A 27896-nucleotide genomic window follows, 5' to 3' on the forward strand; every position below is an offset into this window, starting at 1 on the left:
TGTACAAGAGATGAAATGGAAATGATCTCTAAATATTTCAATAACAAACTCTTTCCTCCACCAGAAACAATAGAGCTACCACAAAAAAGGGGGGGGATTAAAAGAATGTAAGTAATTATGGACCAATGTGCCTAAATCTAGACCTTCATTACAGACATTCTTGTTGAAGGTATGAGAAAAGAATGTGCATATTTTTACAAGTGAAATTCTACAGAAGAGCACACCACACAAGAGACTAAAATGTTTAGGGAATACAAGATGTCATTATGCTCATATCAGTGTCTGACTATAAAACAAAACCATGGGTCCATTTGACTGTGAGTTCCTCCACTAGCTATTGAACTATTTGAGAGCAGAGACCTTTTCCGCTTTTCTATAAACCTTTTGCTCACTATTCCTGGAACAAAAAATATGTTTAATCAATGCCAACTGACTGCTTTAGTTGATCAAAAACACTGCCAACAAGGTAGCTACCATTTGTCAAAAAACATACAAGTTTCCTTGAAAAATGAACCAGAGATAATTGATGACAGAATCAAGAGAAGCACAAAACAAGAAAATATGTTTGCTACCATCATGGAGGATGCCTAGCATAGGGTAAAAACGGAAGAGAAATTCTCAACAGTTTACCTTAAAGTACCCTAAACATTCCTGTTCACAGGTGACATGGAAGCTGATTACATCAAGACCCAACCTTGATGGGACCCCTAGGAAAGATTTAGAATCACTCAAAAAAGTTTAACCTCATTATCCATGAGAAAAAAAACATAAACAAAAACAAATAGATAATGAATATCTACATTTCAAGTTATGCTTTTTATGTGTGTGTGCATGTATAGGTACTGAAAACAGACAATTAGTTAGATTAAGAGAGATAATAGGTTAGTTTACCTCTGGGGAACTGCAGTGCTTTGTTTCTCCCAGAAGTAAAAGTCCATTAACAATATTCTGGAGATTCTACATGTTTCTAAGTCAAAAATACTATTTGAAAAATTCAAATTGGAAATCAACAAAAGGCAATATAAAATGATTGAAGTAAATGGATGTTGTTAACAAGAATTAGGCAGAAGAAATGTATAGACTATAACCAAAATACATACACACACACACACACACACACACACACACACATACATACACACACGGGAGATAAGTCACAAATTTGAAAAATGTGTAAAAGTGGATAATTCTCCATTGACATCTCTATAACGACAATAAACACAGAAAAAGATACCATCACATAGGGAAGGGGGGAAGCAAATGGCATCTACTATGCATCAAGCATTGTACTAAACATCTTTTACAAATATCTTGTTTGATCCTCACAACATCTGCAAAACTGGAGCTATTATTAGTCCCATTTTACATTTGAGGAAACTGAGCCAGACAAGAGGTTAGGTGACTTGCCCTGGGTCACTCAGCTAATAAGACCAGATTTGAATTCAGGTTTTCCCTGAATCCAGGTCCAGCACCCCATCCACATTGACAAAGGACAAATCCCTCAATTAAAGACAAGAAAGTATAGAGAAGTATCATTTGGTATGAATTGTGGATGGGTTACAATATATATTATTGAAGGGGGGATTCACATTACTGAGATCACAAATTCACTTAAATATTTACATATATATGCATATGTATGTATATAATTGGATATGATATATATGAAGCATTAATATAATCACATTTATATGCTATATAATATGAAAGTTAATAAAAACTTGTTTAGCAAATATGAAAATCAAAATGAGGTTGAACTTAGTCTATATACTCATTAAATTTTTTTTATTTTACAGATTCTTCCTATATTGATAATGACAAAGTAATTTATAAGAATTAATAACATTTTAAAAATCACGAATGGATGAACACACAGATGCATTAATGTATATTTATTCATATGTATACATATACATAATGTATAAGTTAGAATTTATTGATTTTTCTTAGCCAATAGACTAGTGTTAAAATCTTTAAAAATTATGACTCTTTATCCAATGGCAATTTTCTCAATAATGGAAAACTAGAAAGTAGAAGTGTGTGGACATAAGATCCATAAAAGGGAATGAAGGGACTGAAGTAATTTTAATCAAATATTGAGACAGAAGAAAGGGAAATTAATATAGATCAATAATATAATAAGTTAACATCATTTTAACCTGTCACACTAGATTCTTCAGAAACCCAACCTTCATTTCACCTTCTAGAGTTCAAACATAATTTGGTATAATTAAGAAAATTCCAAGAATTAGGACTAAAGGAGGGAAGGGCGAGGAATCACTGAACTATATAATTCTTCAAGTTATCAACATAGAAATTTGCTCTATTATAGGAAAAGAATTACAGCATCAGAGACACAGAGCTGCAAGGGACCTCAGATAATCTAACCTAGAGGTTCTTAAACTTTTCTCTGTCAAAGATTTCTTTGTCATTCTGGTGAAGCCTATGGATTCCTCAGAATAATATTTTTTAAAGCATAGTAAAATACATAGGATTATAAAGGGAATGAATATTTAGATATTTACTGAAAAAGTAAAAAAAAAAGTTAACAGACCCTTTGCTTTATAGATGAAGAAACTAAACGTTGAGAGGTTATGGGTTTTGTCCAAGGTTACAGGGAGAATAAGTGGTAGACCTGGAATTGAAAACTAGGTTCTCCCACTCCAAATACACCCCCCCCTTCCATTGTTTCACAATACTTTTAATTCTTTGTGCAAAAAAAAAAAATCAATAGGAAAATGAAAAATAATGTATGGCAAGAAGTCACAGAATCAAAAATAGGCAGTAATTAAAAATAGGCACAAAATTCCCCTATAAAATATTCCTGTCACAAATACCAATCTAATTATATTATCTTCATTAACACTTATAAACCTTAATATATCAATAGTTATCCCCAAAATGCCATAAACTACACTGAATTCCTTTCAGTCTCAATTCTCAAAGCCCATCAAGCAGCATCAGTATACTTTAACTTTTCATATAGATTCTGCAAGAAATGACTTATTTTCATGAATTACTTTAGGATGTCATTATTCATTGTCATCATTTTAAATTCTGCCATATTTTTAGCAAAATGAAACAAAGAGATGAGTCTGCCTGACAGGTACAGTTGGCTTTTCCCAGGCTCTCACAGCTCTACTTTTCATCTTCTAAGACACAATTCATGTGATGCTTTAACAACTATTTATTTCGCACCAAACCAGATATCTCCCTAAAGCCTACCAATCTAGCCTCCAGGCACATTTCTTAAATAAAAGCAGAGGATCTTTGTATACCTAAAATTTGCATAGTAAAGGAACAAATCAACTATCACAGAGATTGGTAGTATATAGCAGTTACTAACCTCTTAATAGAACTGAAAAATTCATTTGGATTTCCTTTTGTTTGTTTTTTTTTAAATAAGAATAGCCATGAGGAAAAATTATATTAAATTTCTACATTTGGTCGCCTAGCAAAATTAGATTGTTGGTGATATTAGACTATTTCTGTTATTAAGATAAGGGTTTTAAAGTTAGGTGAATTGCAAAACTATTAGCAAAAGTACCTCAGAAGTTTAATAGGACTCAGCGGAACAGAAAATAATTAATTGTCTATTTTATATCAGAATTGGGTGATAGGCTATGATGACCTAATCATTTGCATAAAAATCTACAATTTTCATGTTTAAGGGTTAATGAAAATATGTTATTTTATCATCTCTTATCTAGTAAATGATTTCATACACTAGCTTATAAAATAAATATATTTACCAAATTAAATCACATCACAGCAAAAGAAATTGTCTGCTGATTACAATTCATTTACTACATTTTTACTATTATAATCTTGGCTGTAAGGCTATGATTGTCTCTTTTAACCAATAACTGAGTGTGCTAAAACAAATATGCAGGGTCTCTAATAGTAAGCAACTCTGTGAAAAGAATTAACTCATATTTAGCACTACATATATTGCAGAGGATTTAAACAATTATTTAGAACCTCTCTTTTGCTTTATTTTTTAAGCTTTCAGCAAATATAAAATTGCATTTTCAAATAGTTGACCCAGAGGAATAACAGCTTAAAATAAGTACTGCATGTTGATAATGGCACAAGACACAGCATTCAAGAGTGAATTAGAAATGAAAGGCATACAAACAGAAACAAGGTGAAATCATTGAAAGGAATTATTTTAAAATACCACATGTATAAAAGCAGCTCCAATGCTTTAGTTTCCTAAAAAGCAGATCAAAATATTCAAATCCACAGAACTGTATTACTTGCATGCAAAATTTTTCAATAGTCCTAACTATCCAATTTCTGGAAATTCATGTATTAACAAATATTATCTAATTAGCATTCAACTTTCCACCCATTTATATTTATATATATAATATATATTATATATATATAATATATTTATTTAAGGCATGAGAATAAATGGCAATAAAGGGAGACTAATCAGAAGGTGGTAAATAATGATTCTTGTGAAAGAAAACATGCTTTACCCTAAAAAAAACTGTTTTCTATGAAAATATGATTCTCATGATGGTTGTCTTGATTGGATAGGTAAGAAAAGTATCTAATTTTCCTAATTAGATTTAATTTGATAATAAAACATGACATGTCATTATAAGGAATAACAAAGCAGAATACCAAGCATTGAAAAAGTGCTTTATATGCATCATCTTATTCTTATTTGATCATTAACATAATTCTGATAAGCAGAGAAAGAAATACTATTGTTCCCATTTTTTTTAGATGAAGAAACAAGCTTAAAGTGCTTGTGACTGGCCCAAGGTCAAACCATGAAACTAAGTAACAATATTTGAATCAGATCCAGAAACTTCCAGGCCATTTCTCCTTTTACTATACTCACTCTGCCTTTCAAATAAGATTATCTGGCTGACAACCAACTCTATTCAAGTCATCAATGTCCATTAATAGGGAATATGATGTTTGAAAAGTTACACGCAGGAAACTAGGCTGAGAAGGCATATTCACTTTCTGGTATCATTCAAATAAGAGTATTTAATTTAATTTTAGTTAGCCTATTTAATATGGTAACAAAAGATAAACCTTTATATTAAGGTTATCACCTGAATCTTGATTCATTAATTTGCTAATTGTTCTTCCTGGCTAATCACATCAGCTAATGTTTGATCTTCAGCTAAAACATTGGATAACGCCTTTGCAATACTTCCTTGTTAAACTAAGAATAGACACTAGAGCTGTGATCCAATTGACATAGGGATTCCCTATATCAGTTCCCAGGTGTGAAATTACTTCTGCCAATTCAGGTCAGTACTTCGACTTATAGTCTTAAAAATTTGTCTAGAAAATGAGAAAATTACATGACTTTTTCAGGGTCATACAATATACATGTGCGAATTTGACCCAGGTCTTACTAATTTAAAGATTAGCTCTTTATCCATTATGCTAGGTTACTATGTTGAATAGAAAATATTAATGCAACAGAACAAAAGAAATAGAATACTATGTTGGTCCCAATAAATTAGAGACTGTACATCCCATGACTCATCCAACCAAATATGATACTAAAAAACTTCCATGTAGCTTACAATGGTACAGACATAGCTTCTTCAGCAGCAGAACAAAGCAATAGTAATAGCTTCCCACCAGTCTGAATACAAGAGAACTTTCCTGATTACTATATAGTACCTGTGTTAGGAAAGCCATCATACTTTTGTGTGCCTCAGTTTACTCAACTACCTGCTAGTAGTATTTCAAGGGAAGAAGATATGTCCCTAACAAGATCAAGTAATTAGATGAGTGATTCTTCATTTTGGGGTCCATGAAATAAACAAAAAAAAAAACAGACAGGAAGGTATGTACATGAATGAATGAATGAATGAATGATTAAATATATATATATATATATAATTTGCATGTACATAACGAATGCAAATTAATTGAATATAAAATATTTTATGTATAGTTAGCTATATTACATAATTATGCTTATATAGTAGCAATATATAGTATATAATTATACATAACTGTATTGATAACCATTTCAGTAGAATTGGGTTGGGTTTTTTTTAAATAATTCTACGTGGGGTTTTTGGGGAGAAGTTTTTGTATTTAAAAATATTCTTCTGGATGAGGTCCATAGATTTTAATAATCTATCAAAGGGGACCATGACAAAAAAAAAACTTTAAAGTCTTTCCTTAGAAAGGATAAAGTCTTCTAGTTCTTAGTACTAGAAGAGGCCTTAGAAGAATCCTTAGTTGGGGGATTGAGAGGAGGGAGGCTTGTGAATTTTTAAAAGTACTTTGATAACAAAGTTTCAATATAATTAGTTTCCTCTGCAATCCTATTACTTTATTTAATTTACTTAAAATACTGTTCTAAGAAGGAATCCCTAGAAAAATTAAAAAGGAGTTCATGTTACCTAAAAAGCCAAGCTTAAAATTATTTTTTGTTTTACATCCAAGAGAAAGTCAGCCTCTTTAGATTAGAAATAAACAGAGAAAATGAAGCCCAAAAAACACTAAGCATGGTGTAAAAGGAAGAAGCAAGACCATTTGGGTGACCCAGGCTTGCACCTGTTCCTAGTGCTAAGATGTCTGTCAAAACTTAGGTAGAAAAGGAAGGTTGAAGGTCTTAAAGCAAGGTGGAAAAATGCTATGGGGCTGTAGGAAGAATAGGAAAAGAAGGAGGGGGAAGAACTGCCATCTGTTTTTATCATTGTCATATTGCAGGTTGGGAATAAGAAAGAGGAAAAGTTAGTAAGATATTTCTTTTTCCAAAGGGTATGTCCTAGGCATTACTCACTCCCCCTACACACATATACACCTCTTAGATTTTGTTGGGTTTTTTAATTTTTTTTTTTAATATTTAATCTTCATAGAATGTTCCTGCGGTGGGGGTAATGGGGGGTAGGCATAGATTTTTTTTTTAAATCACAGAGTAGTGGCTAACAAGGGTTCTCTGTCTAACAAATGTTAACTAAAACTAGATTTGGACAGCTCTCAAAAGATTGAGGAGAGTTCTTTTCATTTGAATGGATGGGTTTTGTTTGCTTCTGCCTGTTGTTTTTGCATTACTTTTCAGTATTGCTAGAGTGTTTTACCAATACTTAAGTTTGATCCAAATACAGTAAAAGGTGGTAGAATGTACGAAACCCAAAACATTGTCATTTGTTTGCTAGTGGCCAAGGCTCTCATCTAAAGCACAGAAGAAGCCAGCAGCTGCTGCATATTCCACGAATCTGTATCAAATACATTTATTGAATTTTTAAAATTCTGTATGTAAAATCAGTATTCTGTTTCATTATAATCTTAGGTGTTTACTATATTTAAAAAAAAAACTTTTCTTCCCAAATTTTCAATAGCAACCTCCATATCTGTTTGGAATTTTAAGCCTCTCAACTTTCTTGGTTTTCTTTCAAAACTTACTATAATTATTTACATTTTGGGAGGCAGGAGTTCATTTACTCTGAAGATGAAAAAAGTAAAACAATTTTCCCAAATAATTTTACATGGTAAAACTGCTATCAATCCAAGGAGGAATGGCAGGCAAAACAGGTTCCACCATATTACTTAAAATTATTTGAGTGTGAGAAGTATAGTATAAATAGCATTCAAAAAAGGTATAGAAGGAAAAGGAGGTTAGTACTACAAATGGGAAAAGAAATAAGTAATACATTATTTCCCAAGAAAAATCAAAAGTCTTAGAGGAAGGCATCCATTATACTAAATAGATTATTATTTTTCAACATAAGATGATTTTTAAAATTATTATGTTCAAGGACTCAAAGGTCAAGAACCAAGTTTGAGATTAGAACCCATGCCCTCTGACTCTAAATTCTGTAATTTCACTTTACCACAATGCCAGACAACAGTAATAAAAATTCTTATACTAATAAATAATCCTACATAACTGTATTTGCTTTACTGTCTTTGAACTGATTTACCTTTGCAAGTTTAATTTATATATCCCCAATTAAACTTTGAGCTCCATGAGCACAAGGTTTCTTAAGTCTATGACATCTTCTTGCTTTTCCACCAACAAACCAAGCACTAAACACAGTGAGCTGATGACAGGTACTCAACAAATGCTTCTATGCTTTTATACGGTTTCATATTTGGATGAAACAACAAAAAATATATTTGAATTGTTTTCTTGTAAATGTCAATATTGCATTTTAAAGGCAAATAAGAGTTTTAAGGTTATGAAGGTAGAAGACATTTGGATTAGAGACCAGTAAGACAGCAGTAAAAACAATTTTCTCAGTCTCCACCAACTCAAAACCACCCAAAAGAAGAATTATGTACTATAATTATGGACTATAGGTAACTGAATTACAGGACAAGAAATCAAGAAGAAAACAACTTTAACAATTAACACTGGAGAACACTAATCCATTTTAATGTATTCACACAGCACTCCTCTCCTATTTCTCTATATTTCAATCGTTGGCAACATAAACTAACCCATAGGCTTATTTGGGGGGAATCTAAAAAGAGGTTGCTTGTACTACAACATCAGTTTGGTACTCCTACTCTCTTCCTTTCCACAATCAAGAAACAGTAGACATTATTTCTTACTAGCATGTGAGGAGAACCATGGAGGAAAATGGGGGGGGGGGGGGTTGAAAGTGGACTTCTGTCTGGAGTAGACCCTAGATTAGAAAAACCTTAAGGTTGCTCAGATTTTTCCTTCATGGAATGACTTCCTCTTTCATATAAAAAAATTGAAAAAAAAAAGTTGCAGAAGCTGACTTGTCAGTAAGAGAGGACTAATTGAGATAAGAGGTTCAGTGTGAGGCTAGATTGGACCTCAAGGAAAAGAAAGAGGGTACCAATGAAGGGCATTCCCATTCTTAGAAGTAACATTTCAAAAGGGAACTATCAGTTTAAAAAGAATTATTTTCACAACATATAAAAATAATTTTAGTATAACTTTGAATGTATAACTTCAATCCAACTGCTTGCTGTCTTGGGAAAGGGGGAAGGGGAAAAATTTGAAACTCAAAACTTTACAAAACTGAAAAAAACTACTTTTACATGAAATTGAAAAATATTGTTAAGAAAAAATACTTTAAAAGGGGGAAATACTTTCAAAGGGGGAAAAGGAATTAATAATGATAAAAGTATTGCCTATTATAGAAATTAACCTATTTTCCAAATCATGTGTCCAATTCTACATTTTACCCTTCCTATAAATGATTCTCCTTCCCAATTGCCTTTTTTTTTCTTCTCTCAATATCCTTTTCCCCTCACCCTTCTTGGGGCTAGGCAACTACCACAAAATCTTTTTTTTTGCCTTCCCCTAAGATTAGGGATATCGTCTATGGAGTCACAACAGTTCTTCAGAGGTAGTGATCCCTTTGTGCTTCAATTCTCCCAAATTAGATGTATGATAAGATCTCCACTTTCCATTATGGATATGGTATCTTCCCTTATACAAATGTTCTTCATTGGTACTCCTTTCCCCTAGTGATGTGAAACTTCCCCCCTTTCATTTTTCTTGTTTCAGTTCCTCCATTTATACATCTCAAATATTCTGTAATTCCATTTCTTGCTAAGAGACTACTAAAGATGTAAAACTTCTTTGTTCATTCACAAAGTACATCATACTTTCTCCTCCATTCTAATTATTATGTAGTCTCATTCTATAACATAGTCCTAGTGAATACTTTGATTTATCTTTTGGGAGAGAATAAGGGTCCACCCATTTTGTATCATCTGTCCCTTATATTTCTTTCATTTATTTTTCATTGTTTCCCACTTATCCACTTAGAAGAAAAATCTCTTAATGCTCCCCCTAGAGTTGTTGCTTGAAATTCAATAGATTACTCTTTATTTTTTGAAAGAGTAATTTTTAGAAATAAGATATTTTATTCATTGCTTATCCTTAACTTGACAGTTATATTTATTTATTTTTCTGTTTTTGTTGTTTGGAATGTTTGCTAAGATGATTAAACTACTCATTTTTTTTCATTGAGGGGAACAGCAATGCTTCAAATGCATTTCCTTTATTGAATTTTTTAAACTTGATCCATCATCTTATGTTGTATCTTATCTTAATTGCCTTTGCTTGTGAGTATATATATTTTCAAAATATTTTATTCCATTCTGTAGCTTCAAGTGGATGCAGAATGGTCTTAGAGTACTGAAATCTTCTTTTTTAATATATGAAGGTCTTTCTTGAAGAACTCATTGCTTATTTTTGAAATTATTACTCCACTGAAACCTGGAATTGAAGGCACAAAATTTAAAAAAAAAGGAATGATTGGGTAATATCTACAAAAACAATAGCTAGGAGAGCTCAAATTTGATACTTCAGAAGCTTTAATTTCATGAAGTATATAAAGAGATTAATAATGAATAAATAAGGATACAGATCTTGAACCAAGGAATCTAGTAATAATATCTAAACCAGGGAAGGATAAAGCAAACAAAGAGAACCACAAGCTAATATTAATAATTAATCAATTCGGTCTGGAAACCAAAAACAATTTTTTTTTAAATTTGATTCAAAACTCTGGCAAAAATGCTAGAGCAAATTTATCCAAAAATCATTCACTATGACAACATTAGATCTACACCCAGGATGCAAGGATGGTGCAATATTAGGAAAAATTCAACACAATAATATTAAAAGGAAAACAATAAAACCAGATGATTATCCTGGGTTCTCTGAAGGCTATGACAACGGAGTAGAGTGCCCTGCAAATAGACTGTATATCTTTTGTCTGAGGAACAACATGCCTAGGTTTAAAGAGGTTTGTTTCTAAGGGCCACAGGGTGGATTTTTTGGAAGGAAGATGTTTAAGGAATGAAAGACTGCTATATGCAACATCGGAGAGAGTACCCAGAATAACAAAATAACAGATGGTTGAAGTTAAATTAATAACCTTATTATGCCTTTCTGTGGCTAAAAAAGAAATGATTGCCTGGTAGTCAAACCTCTTGGGATAAGCTTCTCTGAACTTCAGTGGCATGGCCCTCAGATCAGACATTCAGATCAGACATTCAATCTGTCACAAGTGCTATATACTCAAAGCCTGCCCAGATTTGTAGGACCTGCAAAAGTCCCCATTGGGAGAGCATTTGAAAATCCCAGTTCTTCATCAAGCTATGATAAGACACTGAACGACTGTAGTGTCAACAGTCAATAAACATTTATTAAGAGTTTATTATGTGGCAGGCACAATGCTAAGCACTGAGGATACAAATAAAAAAAAAAGAAAATCAGTCCCTGCCCTAAAGGAGTTTAGAATCTAATGAAGGAAGACAAAAAGAAGATGTAGAAAACAATGTTGGGGTAAAAGTATGCAGTGGCACAATTCAAACCAAAAAAATCATCTGATGGAAAATTAAGTTTGTTAGAAAGTTCTGAGTTCTCTATAAAGTGAGGTTTTAGGATGCATTGATTGTTCCACCCTACAGCCCTCAAAACAGTGGAGACGTTAGAATAATAAAGATTATAGTTGCAAAAACCTGCCACTCACACTGCACTTCATAGTTTGCAAATCATTTTCACATACATTTTTATCATTTGATCCTCACCATATGTTCATGAGGGAACTTCGGCAAGATATTTTACAGGTGAGGAAATTGAAGTTTAAAAAGACTGAGTGGTTTGTCCAAAGGTCAAAAAGTTAGTAAGAAATGAGGTCTGGATTAGAATCCAAATTCTGCACACTTTCCAGAACATTATGTATTTCCTCAACATGGAATAAACTTGGTGTGTTCAGGGAAGAGTACAAGAATTGACTTGCTAGGAACCAGTAGGAAATAAAAGTATAGAGACTGGGCCATATTAGATTAATGAGAGAGCCAAAAGAGTTCTGAATTGATGTGGTAAGACTAGGACATTGCTAATACCACTCATTCAACACATAAAAATGCACAGAATCACAGGATTTAGAAATAGAAGAGACCTTAGAGATCTTTTCCTCTAAATTCTTCATCTTCAAAATAAGGAAGCTGAGAGTGAGGGTTTTTAAGTGATTAGCTCAAAATTATACAAGTACTTCTGCTTTCCAGGAACAAACAGGAGAATCAGAATTCAAATTTTGATCTCTTTCTACCACATCATATCATGTCTTCCCTTTAAGTTAATAAGCTTCGACACTTATCTAACTTAATCTGGGAAGGAAAAATAAGAATGAACTAAAAAACTTGACTGGGGAAAAATAACAATTTTAACAATAAAAATTAAAAACATGACCTACTCCCCAATACAATATCAGGCCATCAATGTTTTCATCACTCTGTTTTTTACAGAAAACAAACTCCCTCTCACTGCATGCAACATTACCATGATATTATTATATATAGAACTTGATGGCCAGTATAGACAGATCCATTCTCAGGAATGACTTTTGTGAAGCTGTTGAAAGTTAATGAAGTATAAGCTAATAAAAAAAAATCCCCCATATTACAGTACTTCAACTGTACCAGCATCACATAATCATCAGCCTGTTCTCAGTAATTCCTCCTTTTTTAAATGCAGCATCCACATTTCCCTCCGTGTTGGAGTTTAGCTATGGCTAAAGACTCCAGTGAAGTATAAAATCTAGATGTAATCTTGTAAGCTTAGTAACATTCACCATCATTCATTCCATTGTTCACTGAAGAAATAATAAATAATTATGCTTAGAAACTCAAATGAAAGACACAGCCAACACATTAGATGAATCAGGAAAACAAGCACATTGGCTAACTCTTAATTAACATCCAAAGATTCTGACTCAGTCAGCAACGGTCCAACTGTAGTCAGACATCCTTAGTCCTTACTACAAGCTGACAACTCCCTTCAGTGATGGATTGATTACCACAGAGAAACACTTTCTGAAATATATACACCCATCATAGCATACTTGGATGATTAAGATATTACAGATGGTTTTTTTTTCTTGGAGGAAATGTGTACTGAAGCATTCATTTACTTGGAATATTAAGATATTATAAATCGAATTACAGAAATGACATTGCTTCTTACAAGAGATTGTCAATATCTTCTATAAGTGCTCTTGAATCTATCTGGTAGGCTATTCTCAGGGGTTCCTACCATATATTGTGCTACAAGGAAAACATTATAAAAATAAAATCCTCTCTAGAACTCTGAATAACAAGCCCTGATGAAATGAGTACCAAGGAAGATCTACCTATATTCAATTATATACCCTCTAATGAAGGTATAATGCTCTATTACCTCATTTTTGAATATGTGAGTAACTCCAACAAGTTTTAAATATAAAATCATTTAACAGATATTCAGGTAACGTATGTCAGCTACTTATATAAAATAAGATATCTATATGATGATCTAAGAATTTGCTTACATGGCCTGAGGCCATACATGCTTTAAGGACCAAAATAGTCTATAATAATACCCAGAGAAACTTGAAAATTCTTTAAGTATTGCATTAACATTTTTCACTAATGTTAACCTAAAAGTTAAAACTTAAAGTATTCAATAGGTTCATGTTCATCCCTATATTTAAGTTGTTGGAGGTTTGATCAAGCATGCAAATCTCACTGGGCTTAGTGACCCTATCAAAACATCTTATGGGTACATTAAAAATTGAATGGGCATAAACAACTCCAACTGTGTGGGGCTCAAGACAGCATTACAGTGATCTTTGTATTTCATATACCTCAACAATTGGGACAGTTTGCAAGGGAATAAGAGCAACTAATTATTGTCTTTTGCTGGAGGGCACGTATGCTGATCTCTACAGGTATCTCTACTGCTGCTTTTTGCCTAATGTATTGCCTCTTGAAGAAATTCACTATAAGGACTTACAAAGCATTTGATAGAACGCTAAACTGCTTGGTATTCAGGAAGAAATGCACTCTTAACTTCTTAAAGATGATACTAAAAAAGAAATAGCAGTTGGGGTGGCAGTAAATGGTTTGAGAAGGAATGGTATGAAATTACATCTATCAGATACACATTAAATTATAATGTTAATACTTTGGCTAAATTCACAAAGTTTTCAATGAAAATATTTTCTAAGCAGCAGATAAAAATGAAGAAGCCTTTATATGTATTTTAAAATCTTATTTTTGTTTGTTGTTATGATTTCATACAATACAAAAATCTTAGACCATTCTATGAAAGTAAAATATAAAATTCTATTGTCAAAAAGACAAAAGAAATTTTTAACCACTTAATGTATGAAAAATAGATGCAATGATAATGAGGATAATTCAGGCTTAGAATCTTAACCTTAAAATGTTATATATGAGAAAGGATGCTAGGGTGAATAAAATATTGGAGGGAAAAAGCCCTAAATTTGAATCCTACCTCTGACAACTATTATCTAAAAGTCCAAGTCATTTAACTCCCTTGGAGTTCAATTTATCATATGCAAAATGAAAATCCTGCCTTCAATTTGCTTCTATTTGTCCTCCCTCATGGGGTTATTGTTGGGCTCAAATTAATAATATAAGCAAAAAAATGCTACTATATAAATGATAGCTACTATGATAATGTACAAAATGTGTATAAAGAAAATGAAATATTTGAGTATTATATCAAATAAGGCTTAGAAAATTAAAAGCTTAATCAATGAATACATGGACATTCAGTACAACAAATTCCTATATCCTGAAGTTCATTTCATTCCTGGGTTCAATGACCTAGAGGATTAGGTGCAGAGAGTGAAGATCAGTTTGACAGACAATGTGAATTCTATTTTAGACCAAGGAAGGTATGTTGAGGCTGACAATATAACGTAGATTATTGGATATGTTCTTAACTCTGAAAATTGGACAATGAAACCAAGATATTTAAGAAGAGGACATTGGGCCAGAGCAGACAGGAAGAAGGAAGATGGGAAGGAGTTCCTTATCAGAAAGAGCAGTTAACGTGAGAAGAGGGCAGAAACCAATGTTGGACAGAATCTAACAAAAATGCATTGTCAAAAGATTGAGTAGGATGTAAAGGGTTTTTAACCTGGGGTTCATTAATTTTTAAAAAACGTATTTTAAACTCTATTTCAATGCAATTGGTTTCCTTTGCAATTCTATATGAGTTATACATTTAAAAACTTCATTCTGAGCAGGGACCACTAGATTTCTCCAAACTGCCAAAGTGACACAGTATACAAAAAAAAAAGTTAAAAAAATTAAGAATCCCAGACTTAAAGGTTAATAAGACAAGGTATACTAAGGCCAAAGCAAAGTAAAGATTTGTCCTAGGAATCAGGAAGACATGGAATTTTCTGGCCAGTCACATTTTGGATAAAGAGGGAAAGTCATCAGTCAGATTCAAAGGACCCCAGACCAGTGAGAGACTGAACAAAAGGAGGCTATCTATCTTTGTGGTTTTCCTTTCCTTCTGGAAGAGTATCAATGACATAAGAAGGGTAAGGTCTTGACCTGCAGGTGAATTGGATTTAAGTGAGGAAGAGCTGTGCAAAATCACAGTCCACTCCTACCTCCAGAGAATCATCAACATCCAGTGGCAAGACACAGGTCAGGACGATGGCAAAAAACCAGGATGCAGTAGGAAAACTTGGCCTTTTGAAGGTAAGGTCTATCCTAGGTCTCAGTTTGTCTGAGGTAACACCTTTCAGTGATTCAGAGATTTAAGATTAGGTAAGAAGTAAGGCAAAAGATGGTTCAGTTTGACTACTCAAAAATGAAAATCAATCTGGGAGGAGAAGATTCTCAGGGTTTCTGGCCAGAACAGAAACAACTGCTGATTACACTCACTCTGAACCATCAAAACCCAAACAATGACTTGAACTGGGGTCTACTACTGGCCAGTCAGTGAGAGCATTGTGTTTAAAGTCATAGGCAAGAAGTTCTATTTAAACCTCAATGGGCTTTTTCAAAAACCAATTTTCCAGAGCTATATTTCAAGAAATCATAAATGAAAACTACATGACACAAAAATTCATTGTCAGTTTTTTTTTAAATGACATAATAAACAAGTAGGGAAGAATAAAATCTAGCCCCCAAACCCCAAAGACAGAGGAGGAGGAGGAGGAGAAAGAAGAAAAAGAGGAGCTGGAGGAAGAAAAAGAGGAGGAGCTAACTCAGTTTTGGTGTTTTAAGTCTCCCTTAAGCCAGTAATTTTGCTGTGAGAACATGTCCCAGGACATGTCCAACTCTGTTCTGGAGTTATATCTCATTCACCATCATCTTTTCACTTCCACCCTTGATGAAGATCAAGATTAATGGCATAATCAAGTAGCCCAGTGATCAAGATTAATCAGTCTATTAAAAAGTCACTGTTTGAGACCTACTTAGAACTAGTCACTGTTCTAGTCATGAGAATAAAAAGATTAAAAATCAAACAGTCTCTACCCTCAGCACTTACATTCTACTTAAAAAGACAACACACACATATATGTATAAATATATATGTATATATGTACACATATAATTATAAGTATATAATTATTCACAGAATAACTAATTTAAGGAAGTTCAATAACAGGAAGATCACCTGGGAGGGACTAGCAAAGGTAATACATAGGTGGTGATGTTTGAGCAGAATATACTTTTGACTTCTCGTGCATCAAATGGAAGTGTTCATGAATTTGAGTACAGGAGGCATTGAAGTATTAGTAAAAATGATCAGAGTAGACTGGCATCTTGGTCTGCCATTAAATTGATGACTTTGGCCAAATGACTCAACCTCTGTGAGCCTCAAAGTTCTTTTCTCTAAAATGTGGAGGTTAGTCAAGATCTTTTCTAAGACTCTTATCAACTCTCAAAACTCTATTATTATGGTCATGAACGACAGCTTCTTGGTAACCAAACATTTTAAATTGTTGATTAATGGGCAGATGTGGAAAAGGAGTGAGGTATAACTCTACCCATGTGTAGAGCTTAATATACTATGTGACCAGCTCTGGAGTCAAGAGAACCTAAGCTCAAATCCTGCCTCAAACACTTAATCTGTGTGACCTTGAGCAAGTCACTTAACCCCATTGCCTTACAAAAATAAAATTTAAAAGTTAACAAGAAACCATAGTACATTTTTAAATTTGAATAAAATTAAATTGATTAAATAGCATTTCATCTAATACAAGAACTTTATCCCAACAATATAACTATTTTTAATCCTTGGGCCTCCATTTCTTCATTTTAAAATGGACTAGTATTCCAATTCTAGATCTATATGAGCCTCTGTAAATTGATAATGACTTTTCTGAGGGAAAAAAATATTCACATTTTCCTACCCCTTTATCCTTCTCCAAAGGTATCCTTTAATGTATTCCCATATTTCTGTCAAGGGCAAAACCAATTTTCTAGTTTCCCAGGTTTGTAAGCTTGGTGTTATTCTCACTCTTCCCAAATACACATATTCAATCTAATGCTTATCTTGTAGTTTCTATCTTCCCAACATTCCCCATATCCATCCCCTTTTTTACTGCTCACAGAAACACCAACTTACTCCAGGATCTCATCACCTGTCACCTGAAGTATTACAAGTGCCTCCTAATTGGTCTCTTTGACTCAAGTCTCTTCCTCAACAGTCCAGCCTCTGTAGTATTAACAAAGAGTTATTTCTAAAGTGCAAATCTGGCAGTGTCAGTAAATTCCAGTAGGACTAGAAGGCTCTAGAATAAAGGAGCAATTTCTATATTTGTTATTTAAAATCCTTCACAAACTGACCTCAACATACCCTTTTAGATTCATTGCTGCCCACCTCCCCATCCAGTCCCAATCTTCTACAGCACAGCCAATCTGAGCTTATCTCTGCTTCTCAAACAAGCCATTTTATCTCTCAACTCTATGCTATGGAACATTCTCTACCCTCACCTGTGCTTCACAGAAACCCTGGTTTTTTTTTCAAGACAGCCAAAATGGTACTTTTCCTAATCCCCCTAATTGCTAATGCTTCACTAACTAACTTGTATTTAATGAACTTGTATTTTTGTGGAATAGATAGATAGATAGATAGATAGATGATATATGTATATACTGAAACACACAGGAACTTACATATTATCTTTCCAGCAGAAGGTAAATGCCTTGAAAGTCTCTAGATTGCTTTACCTATCAATTTCCTATTTCTATTAACCAAAAAAAAGTTGGCAAATTTCAATACAAGTTATGAACTTTAGGGGACATTAAATAGCATCAGTGCAAAATAATACAAAGCAGTTTGATTTTTTTAAAAGAAACATTAAAGGTGTCTCTATTTTTGTCTGTAAAATAGAAAAAGGAACTAGACAGAAAACATTTCCATAAAATTTTAAACTATTAAAAAAAAAGAAAACTTCAGAAGTTAATCAAAAGGGGGTACCTAGGTGGCACAGTGGACAGAGCACTGGCTCTGGAGTCAAAAGGACCTGAGTTCAAATCCTGGCTCAAACACTTAATAATTACTTAACTGTGTGACCTTGAGCAAGTCACAACCCTACTGCCTTGCAAAAATAAAATAAAATTAATGTTAATCAGAAACCATTGTACATTTTAAAAACATTCTATCAAATACATAAGAAACAACCCAAAACAAAAGGAAAGTAAATATTAAATTACACAGAATCTGAAATTAAATGTTATGCTAAAATTGTTTCTGAACTGAAACTCCTAGTCAGAAGAAGAAACCTCAGTTTACAGAGGTTAAGTTATTTGCTTGTTTTTCCCTTCAATCAAAACTACAGTTTCTGTAGGGTTAAAGTATGTAAATGAAAGAATACACCTTAGAATTCCTTTGAAAAATATATTAAACTCTACACATGGGTAGAGTTATCCTCCCTCCTATCCCACATCTGCCCATTAATCAACCAATCAATCAACAAACATTTATTAACTTAGCTAGCCTCCTTAACTCTTTTGTTCCAAATAAAAAAAATGGCAACTTCAGGTTTTCAAATCTAGTCAGTCAGTCAATAAACATTTAACATAACAACAAACATATCTATCACATACTTTCTAAATTTGGTGGTATGGCATTTCATTGTTAAGTCTAACTCTTATTTAAATTATGCACTCCCAAGGGATAGCAAAAATTTCACTGCTCTTAGGCTAGGGTTTTTTCCCCAATTCCAATTCATGATTATATTTAACTGATCTAATGTGAGTATGAAAAACTTACGACTTTATAGGAATGTGTTTTAAACAAACATGTCAAAAGGAACACAGGTATACATAAAATAGTGACTGAGCCCAAATTACATTTTAAGTATTTCTTCTTCAAATTCCCCTTGGGAAGCATGATGTTGCCTATCCTCAAAATATATGGATCTCTAGACATTGCTTCAAACCCAGTTTAACACACACACACACACACACACACACACACACACACACACACACAGTCTCTCTCTCTCTCTCTCTCTGTATGTATATAGGTATATAGATATATAGATATAGATTAGATGAGATAGAGATATAGGTAGAGATAGAGATAGATATATTTAACATATGAGACAAATAAATCCACCATCCAAAAAAAAAAAGTCAAGATTTACCACCATTTAAAAACTATAACAGGCTCCAACAGAAAAACCTCATCAAAAATGTAAGAACTGGAACACTGGGAAAAAACACTGGGTTTTTTTAAACTGTCATACTAATGTATAACAGTCTTTTCAAAGTGACTTCTAAAGTTTGGTTTCTTTTTTTAATTTGTCTAAAGATTCTAGGTAAATATCTGAGGAGAGATCTTTGGGTTGTCCTAGCAGCTTCACACCTCTCAACTCTGACCTTCAAAAAATCCATTACTTAAGGCTTAAGATTATAAGGTAAGTGAAAGGAGGTTCTACTCTTAACTTTGTCATGATAAAAGCCTAGATGTCTTTGAGTCAGTGTGGATTTTTCACCTCAAAAAAATTTAAACTTGTTAGGTGAAGTAAACAGTACTTTCATTATTGTTGGCTTTTTTGTTAGCATTGGTTTCAAAATGACTAATAATGAGGCAGCACAAACTCTAGAAATATAACTCTCTGGGCAAAACCAAGAAACCCCTTTCAGCCTAGTTTGCAAAGGATTCTGGTAATTAACTATTTCCTAGATAAATGACTAATTTTTCCTGCATATTAGATTAAAAAATACCAAAGGCTATTATTGATTAGAATTAAAAGTAATTTATGATAGGACTATGCTTGCCACAGGATTAACTACTACTTCTTTTCAATATCTTCTTTTTTTTTTCAGAAGCTGCTATAAGTAATTGGTATGACAGAAAATAAAATGATGTGAAGCAAATAGCTACTGTTGGGAAAAATATAACAAGGCATGATTTCTGACTTCTATAGTAGCTTAGGGGGTAAAATCATTATATAGTTCCACCCAGGTTTCTTGGTATGATTGTGTTAAAATACCATAAACTGGACGTTTATCTTTCCTTAAAACAGATTTTTTTTTGGTAAGTTCAAATACCTTCAGCCATATCAAAAGCTATATTCCCAATTCTCCTAATGCTAAGTACTAGAAGACTAAAATCTAGAGGATCAAAGGGTCCTTCAACAATTTAGTCCTAAATCTCTTATATTACAAATAAGATAAATGAAATCCTAACAAGTAAGTTGATATACCTCAAGGCACACAAGTTGGAAATGGTAGAACTATAAGTTTTAGAAGTTATTTCCTTCTAAAGGACTATGGAGAAAGGATCATGGAAAGTATAAGTCTTCTGTGTTATGTAGGTTACCAGGAATATGGCAATATGGAGATAATGCCCTGGTATCCTTTTTCTGCAATACAAGGGCATGCCCTTGATAGTCTCAGATCAAAGACTAGGATGCTTTAAAAAAAAAGTTTCCTATAACCTAACATCATCTTTAACCACCTCCCTCCTTTTTAAAACTGATTTCTCAGAACCTAGAAATTTGGTTCATAAAAGCTATTATTTCTATTGCCTAGTCACTCATTCCTAACAGACTGATCCAGTTTCATCCCTAATCAAGAAAATATTGAAATATTGAGAAAGACTGTATGATGGAGAAAAATACAAACCAAATATCCCTTTATGTTTCATTCTACTATTGTTTGACACTAGGAGATAGAGCATTTAAAAAAAAATAATAAGATTCTAAGTATTCTTAGAAAGCTACTTGATAAAGCCTTAACCATATTTCAATATTATAGTTTAGCCCTGTTTTTAAGAAAACCTAATGGGAAATGGGGTGTTTAGGAGGAAGCAAGATTTAAAAAAGGTTAAAAGTGATTCTACTTTTATATTACAAAAGGATTATTTGCTTTGCAAAAGAGTTTGCTATAGGTTTCCTTTAAGTACTGAGTTCCTGAAGTGCACTGCATATTTGTTTAAAGATAATTTAACAGATGACAGAGTGGCTTTGGGGCAAAAAACACAGAAGCCAGACTGCTAAGAACTACAGACTGAAGATAAAGTATCTCAGAAAGACATATGGAAAATATGGTTAATTTACAACAATCATTTACACCTACCTTTTTGGGAGCACAGTACATGAAGCAAACTATACCTGCAAGACACATTTGGATAACAATTTTTTCTAAGGACTCCAGTTTTTACTATGCCTCTTCTTAAGAGAAGGCCTAGATGGAAACTACATATTTGACAACACTAGTTTACTACTTATCTTAGACTAGCCAGGAAGATAATTTTAACAATAGTATTCATAATATGTATCATTATTCCTAATATTTACATGGAACAGATCCTGTGCTGTCTTACATCATTCACTAACTTTCCTGTACATGTCTAGCTTCTCATCCTGGATTGTAAAGAAAAGGTAAAAGTCAGAAATTTCTTAGTATCTACCATAGCATCAAGCACAGGTTCTTGAACATTGCAGACACTCAATGAACACAGGCTGAATGAGTAACACAGGTCTTGGAGTCTGGAAAATTAGGTTAGAATTCCAACTCTGACATCTAAAAGCTGGGTAAATATTGGCAATCCAATCCAGTTCACTCCAATGGCATCAATCAAATGCCTACCATATACATGGTTCTGTATTAAGCAGTAGAGACAAAAGGACATCAGACTCTATGTCCAAGGAATTCATATCCACATAAATTCTGAGTCTCTGTTTCCGGGGGTGTGTGTGTGTGTGTGTGTGTGTGTGTGTGTGTGTGTGTGTGTGTGTGTGTGTGTGTCTGTGTCTGTGTGTCTGTGTGTGTGTGTGTGTGTGTGTGTGTGTGTGTGTGTGTGTGTGTGTTATATCAACAACACAAAGTTGTTTTATGTCCTACTAACCATAGAGGGGCTATTATATATGAGTTTACTTTGAGGACTGTCAGATCATTGATTTTTAGAGTTGGAAAGAGATCTCAGCTCAAGCTCTGCAATTCAGAAGTGGCAAAACTGAGGCTCAAAGAATCTGGTAATTAACTATTTTCCAAATAAATGCCTAATTTACAGCAGCTACCTGGCCCAGTGGATAGAGCACCAGATCTGGAGTCAGGAGGACCTAAGTGTAAATTCAACCTCAGACACTAGATAATTACCTAGTTGTGTGACCTTGGGCAAAAGTCACTTAACCCCACTGCCTTGCAAAAAAAAAATAAATAAAATAAAATAAATGACTTTTTTCTGCAAATTAAATTAAGGGAAAAAAACAAAAGTATATTGTCGAAAATTACATAGGTGGCATTAGAGGCTCTAATTTTGTCCATGTGAGTAATGTCTTTTCTGATGCAGATCATGGCCCTTCTATAAGTTAACAAATATTTTTTGAGAGTTGGTACAGCTAAAAAATTCACTTCCTACAAACCTTCTCAAAATTGGGGTAGGCTGATCTTTGAAATCAAAAAGTACTCAACATTAAAAATTGTCACTTGGTTTCAACAAGTTTTTTTCAACAAGTTCTATGTATTTTTTAATTGTAAGAATAGTCATTCCTAGAATCTGTTTAATTTCACCTCAAAACAACAGAAAACTCATGTGAACAGTTGGGAAGAAGGCTGAATTTTTGTGATTGTTGTGTATTTTGGTTTTGGTTTTGGCATTTTGTCAGTCCTCCTGAAAGAATAATGGTCATTTTACAATATATACTAGGATCCAACATGAACTCATAAAAAAAGTATATATGACTACTATGCTAAATAAAATACTCCTAACCCCCAAAGCACTAAAAAAAATATTATAAAGGTTCTTTCAGTGACAACGGAAAAGAAGTAATTTGTTTACTTGTTTGAAGGGGAAGGAGTATCCCTTTACGGTTTTTCCTAAGAAAACTGACAGAAAAAATGTCACTTTTTAAAAAAAAATTGGCATGCTACATATATATATGTGTGTGTGTATATATATATATATATATATATATATACACATATATATACACACATTTATATGTGTATACATATATAATAGAATGTAAAATTAGAACTTGATTAAAATGACTTGTATTAGAACCATAAATCTATATTCAAAGGCAATTTATAGAATGTATACTTACAATTTTTATAAAATACTGTACAAGTCCTTCCCAAAATATTACCCATACCTCTTTGGCACACTGAGCAGAAAAAATGTGACAGAGGATCTTATTATATACATACATTATCAAAACTCTTTTCTTTTTCTTTAAAAAATTTATGTTATGTCCCTTGCCATACATCTCTCTGCATGAGAAGTTTATATTTTCAGTTTTTATGGGAAATCCAGCAAGCTTCTCACAATGAAGGGCAGCTCTTACTGTAAGAATCTTAAGTTTTACAATGACAGCTTCATTTTTACAATGACAGTTTCAAAAGGAATATATTTATTCCAGTGACCAATAAAGAAACTGATGGACCAAACATCTAGGAACATTCTGCCCCAGGATTTCACCATAATATCATATATGTCTGATTTCTTCATTTGGTCTTTGAAATTTATTGCTTGCCCCCACCCCAACCCCCACAATGTGAAAGAATTCATGTCCTAGTTGAAGGAGGATTTCAAAATGAAAGGAAAATGTTGTAGAATCTGCTGATCTTGGGGCAGCTAGGTGGCGCAGTAGATAGAGCACTGGCCCTGGAGTCAGGAGCACCTGAGTTCAAATCCGATCTCAGCCACTTAATAATTACCTGGCTGTGTGGCCTTGGGCAAGCCACTTAACCCCAATGCCTTGCAAAAAAACCTTAAAAAAAAAAAAAGAATCTGCTGATCTGCATTTTTCTTAAGGGCTTTTAATTGTGAGAAGAAGGCAAGAATCTTAGATCCCTATTCATGAATCATCTCTGACTTTATGGTATGAAGAGTCACTTTAACTTCTTTTTTGAAACACCAGTTTCCTCATCTGTAAAATAAGAACAATGCCACATCAAACATGAAGTAACCATAATCTGGGAATGTAGTTACAGAAGCATGAAGTTAACAGAAATCTGATGTCAGGATGCCCTGGTAAGTAGATTCTAAATATTTTCATAAAGAAAGTACTCTGAACTCTTGACAGGGATAGTTTAGAATTTCATTTCAGGATTTAGGTCATCACATAGAAGGCAAATCAAAAATTTTGATAACGGTTGAGGTGAAGAAGAGAGACCTGAAACTTCATAAAAAAATAGAAAGCTGAGAAAACTAGAGGAGGAAAATAGGTAGAAAAACAATAACATTAAAAAAATTCCTGACAAAGAATAGGATCTATGAGGAAGCTTCAAGGGAACAGAAAGTAGTACCCTTCAAAAGAGATTAGGGGAAGGTGTAAAAATGAAAGTCATATTAAGGAGGTGTTGACCACTTTTTTAAAAATATCATTTGAGAAGATCTGTTGTTGATTTTAAGGCTAAAATATAATAAAATGGTTTTAGGTGAAGGCATTCAGATGACCCTCACTATGAATATTGATGTAACTGTTGTTGCTATTGATATTGATATTATTCAAGACTGAAACAAGCTTCAGAAAGAATTGTAATAGGTTGACTGAACTAAGAGTCTGACTCAGCATGACAATTTTTAAGGGGTTAATCTTACTTTTAGTGATACTTAAGAAAAGACACTTGGCTCTCTGGAAAGTCTCATTCTATACTAAATATGAGTAAGTGTTCATCATTTCACAGGAATGATCATTTTTTTTTTAGGTTTTTGCAAGGCAAATGGGGTTAAGTGGCTTGCCCAAGGCCACACAGCCAGGTAATTATTAAAATAGTGTCTGAGACCGGATTTGAAGCCAGGTACTCCTGACTCCAGGGCTGGTGCTTTATCCACTGCACCATCTAGCCGTCCCTGATCAATTTTTAAAAAAAAAAAAAATACTCTCCTATAATAAAAAGTAATAATTTTCCAAAGAATAAAAATTACATGGAATCATTAAACCTAACCCATTCCCCTCATTTTGCAGATGAGGAAATTGAAGCCTAGGTTGATTAAATGGAGTGGGTTGGGATTTAAACATTTGACCTTAGTCTCCAGAGCCAATATGCTTTCTTTATCATTAGCTTAACTAATTCTTCAAAGCCTTTAATCTGTGATTTTATCAGCCCTCCACCCTTTAATTTCATGAGTTGCTTTTCCCAAAAAGCAAAATTAAGGCAATTTGCCAAGAGCTCCCTCTTTTCCTTTCCTCCTCATTTCAACATCACTCTTGTCTTACCCCCAGCATCTCATCCCCTTCATAACTGTCTCTGATGAAGAGTAGGCTCTTTTGTTTTCCCTTACTGGCTCCTCCCCTATATTCTACAAAGATGTTCTTGTCTCCAGGATCTTTGAATTCTTGATGCAGACATTCCCATTGGATATCAGATGATAATTCTATATCTCTCTTACCTTCTTTACTAACTCTTTAAGACTTTTGCAGAGATATCACCACTTCCCACCCTTGCTTCTAAAGCCACTGAAGTCTAGCTTCTAATCTCATCATTCAAATGAAGCTCCCCCTACCAACTATTTAATTGCAAAATCTAAAGGTCTTTTCTCAAATCTTCATCCTTCTTGACCTCTCTGCAGCAAGTGGCACTGTTGATCAACAACTCTTCTCAAATACTTCCTCCATGTTAGATTTCATGACATAGTTCTTCCCTAGTTTACCTATTGGGTAGCAGAACAAAGTCTTAGGTCTGAAGACTCAAGTTCAAATTTTGACTCAGACACTAGCCATAAGATTATGGGAAAAAGAAATCACTTGACCTTTTTTCAGCCTCACTTTCCTCAGTGTAAAATGAAAGAATAATAGTATCTGCACCCCTAGGATTATTGTAAGGATCACATGAGAAAATCATATATAAATGTTAGCTATTATTATTATTATTATTATTATTCAAAAGAATAACAAGGAAATTATGATACCACAAGTTCATCTAACCTCACTTTTTTTTCCTCCTTTCTATCACCACATCTTCTCTCTGAACCCGAGTTCCCGCATCATCCACATTAGCCTACAGAAGTTGATATAGGGGGCAGCTAGGTGGCACAATGGATAGAGCACCGGCTCTGGAGTCAGGAGTACCTGAGTCCAAATCCAGCCTCAGACACCTAATAATTGCCTAGTTATGTTGACCTTGGGCAAGTCACTTAACCCCACTGCTTTGCAAAAAACAAAACAAAAAAAAAAAGAAGTTGATATAGGTTTTTCCCTTTTTCTCCTTTTCCCCACAGTATTCAGCCCTGTTAGCAAAAGCTAATAGATTTTACTAGTAGATACTACATGGAAAAATACAGGGTATGAGAATCAGAGACAGCTAGATGGCATAGTGGACAAAGTGCTGGGCCTATAGTTAGAAAAACCTGAATTCAAATCAAATCTCAGAGGAGCAAGACACTTAATTCGTGTTTGCCTGACTCCACTGGAGAAGGAAATGGCAAACCAATCCAGTATCTTTACCAAGAAAACCCCATGTACTGTATGAACATGCTTTGATCCATGGGATTGCAAAGAGTCAGACACGACTGAACAACAATAATGACAATAAGAAAATAAATTCTAAAAGTTTAAAGATAATTTATCAGTTAATATCTGCAAGTCTACATTTGAGCTTTTTTAACCACCAATAATCCTTGTCTGATAATAACATTATAATAACAAGCATTTATATAGCCTAAGGTTTATAAACAACTTTAATATATACCTTATTTGATTTTCATAACAATCCTGTGTGGTGATATTATTATGCTCATTTTACAGATGAGGAAATTGATACTGAGCAAAATTAAATGACTAGCCTAGGGTCACAGTTACTAAGTGTCATTCGAACTGAGTCTTCTTAATTCCAAGTCTATTCACTGAGCATATTTCCTCCTGCCCCATCTGGAATAGACATCAGTATCCAAGTGGGATATCAGTGTAATATTAATTTTTAAGTTTCTTGCTGATGTGGTTTCAGTTTAGTAAACCTGTTAGGCTTTTTCCCAGGTCTTCTAGAAGTTTTACCTGGCCTAGAGACTCTGGGCTCTTCTTGCTATGTTCTGCGGTATTAAGACGAAAAAATAATAAGATCAAATCTTTCTCCTCTGCTTCAAGATTTATAGTCATCCCCTTTAGTCTTGCATCTGTGGCCAAGTGACCTGGCTTCTTTGATGAGGAACACGCCATCATAAGTAGATACCAAGACTTGCCTCCTCAAGTTTTCTACAAAGACCATGGCAATCACCTACTGAGTCATACTGAAAATTTCTATGTCCCAGCCTTGGGCGCTCTGTTAGGTCTCACCAATACCCAGTGCCCTGGATGCTTTGTTGAAGTAAACTGACTAGATCATCATCCTGCCCACTCTAGTGTAGAGGGCAACTACAGAGGTGGGCCTTCAGGAACTGTGCTATAGAATGCTCGTTGGGCCCTAGACACTTTTATTTGGATCCTTACTAAAGGAGAGGCTCCCAGTTGACTCTCATGGTCTCTCATCACTGGAAGCTGTGTCAAGTACTACTGCAACTGAGCCAAGAAGAATCATCTGTTCAGCAAGATTAAAAGAAGACAAAGACTCTGCACCACCACCTCTTTCCAACTTTCTAGCAAGTCAAAATTCTGTTAGTTCTCCCTTGGATTTCTGGAGCAGAGCCAAAGGCATCTTACCTTCTTTGCCTTCCCAGCATAATGATGGCAACTTATCTCTCATGGTTCTAA

General features: G+C 33.8%; 1 protein-coding gene across 14 annotated transcripts in view; it reads right to left on the reverse strand.

Annotated features, from left to right (window-relative positions):
• GTDC1 (glycosyltransferase like domain containing 1) overlaps positions 1 to 27896 on the reverse strand; it is a 671515-nt gene that overhangs the window by 553694 nt on the left and 89925 nt on the right. The gene's annotated exons all lie outside the window — the stretch shown is intronic.

Source organism: Macrotis lagotis, chromosome 1 (assembly GCF_037893015.1).
Source record: "Macrotis lagotis isolate mMagLag1 chromosome 1, bilby.v1.9.chrom.fasta, whole genome shotgun sequence".
NCBI lineage: Eukaryota > Metazoa > Chordata > Mammalia > Peramelemorphia > Peramelidae > Macrotis > Macrotis lagotis.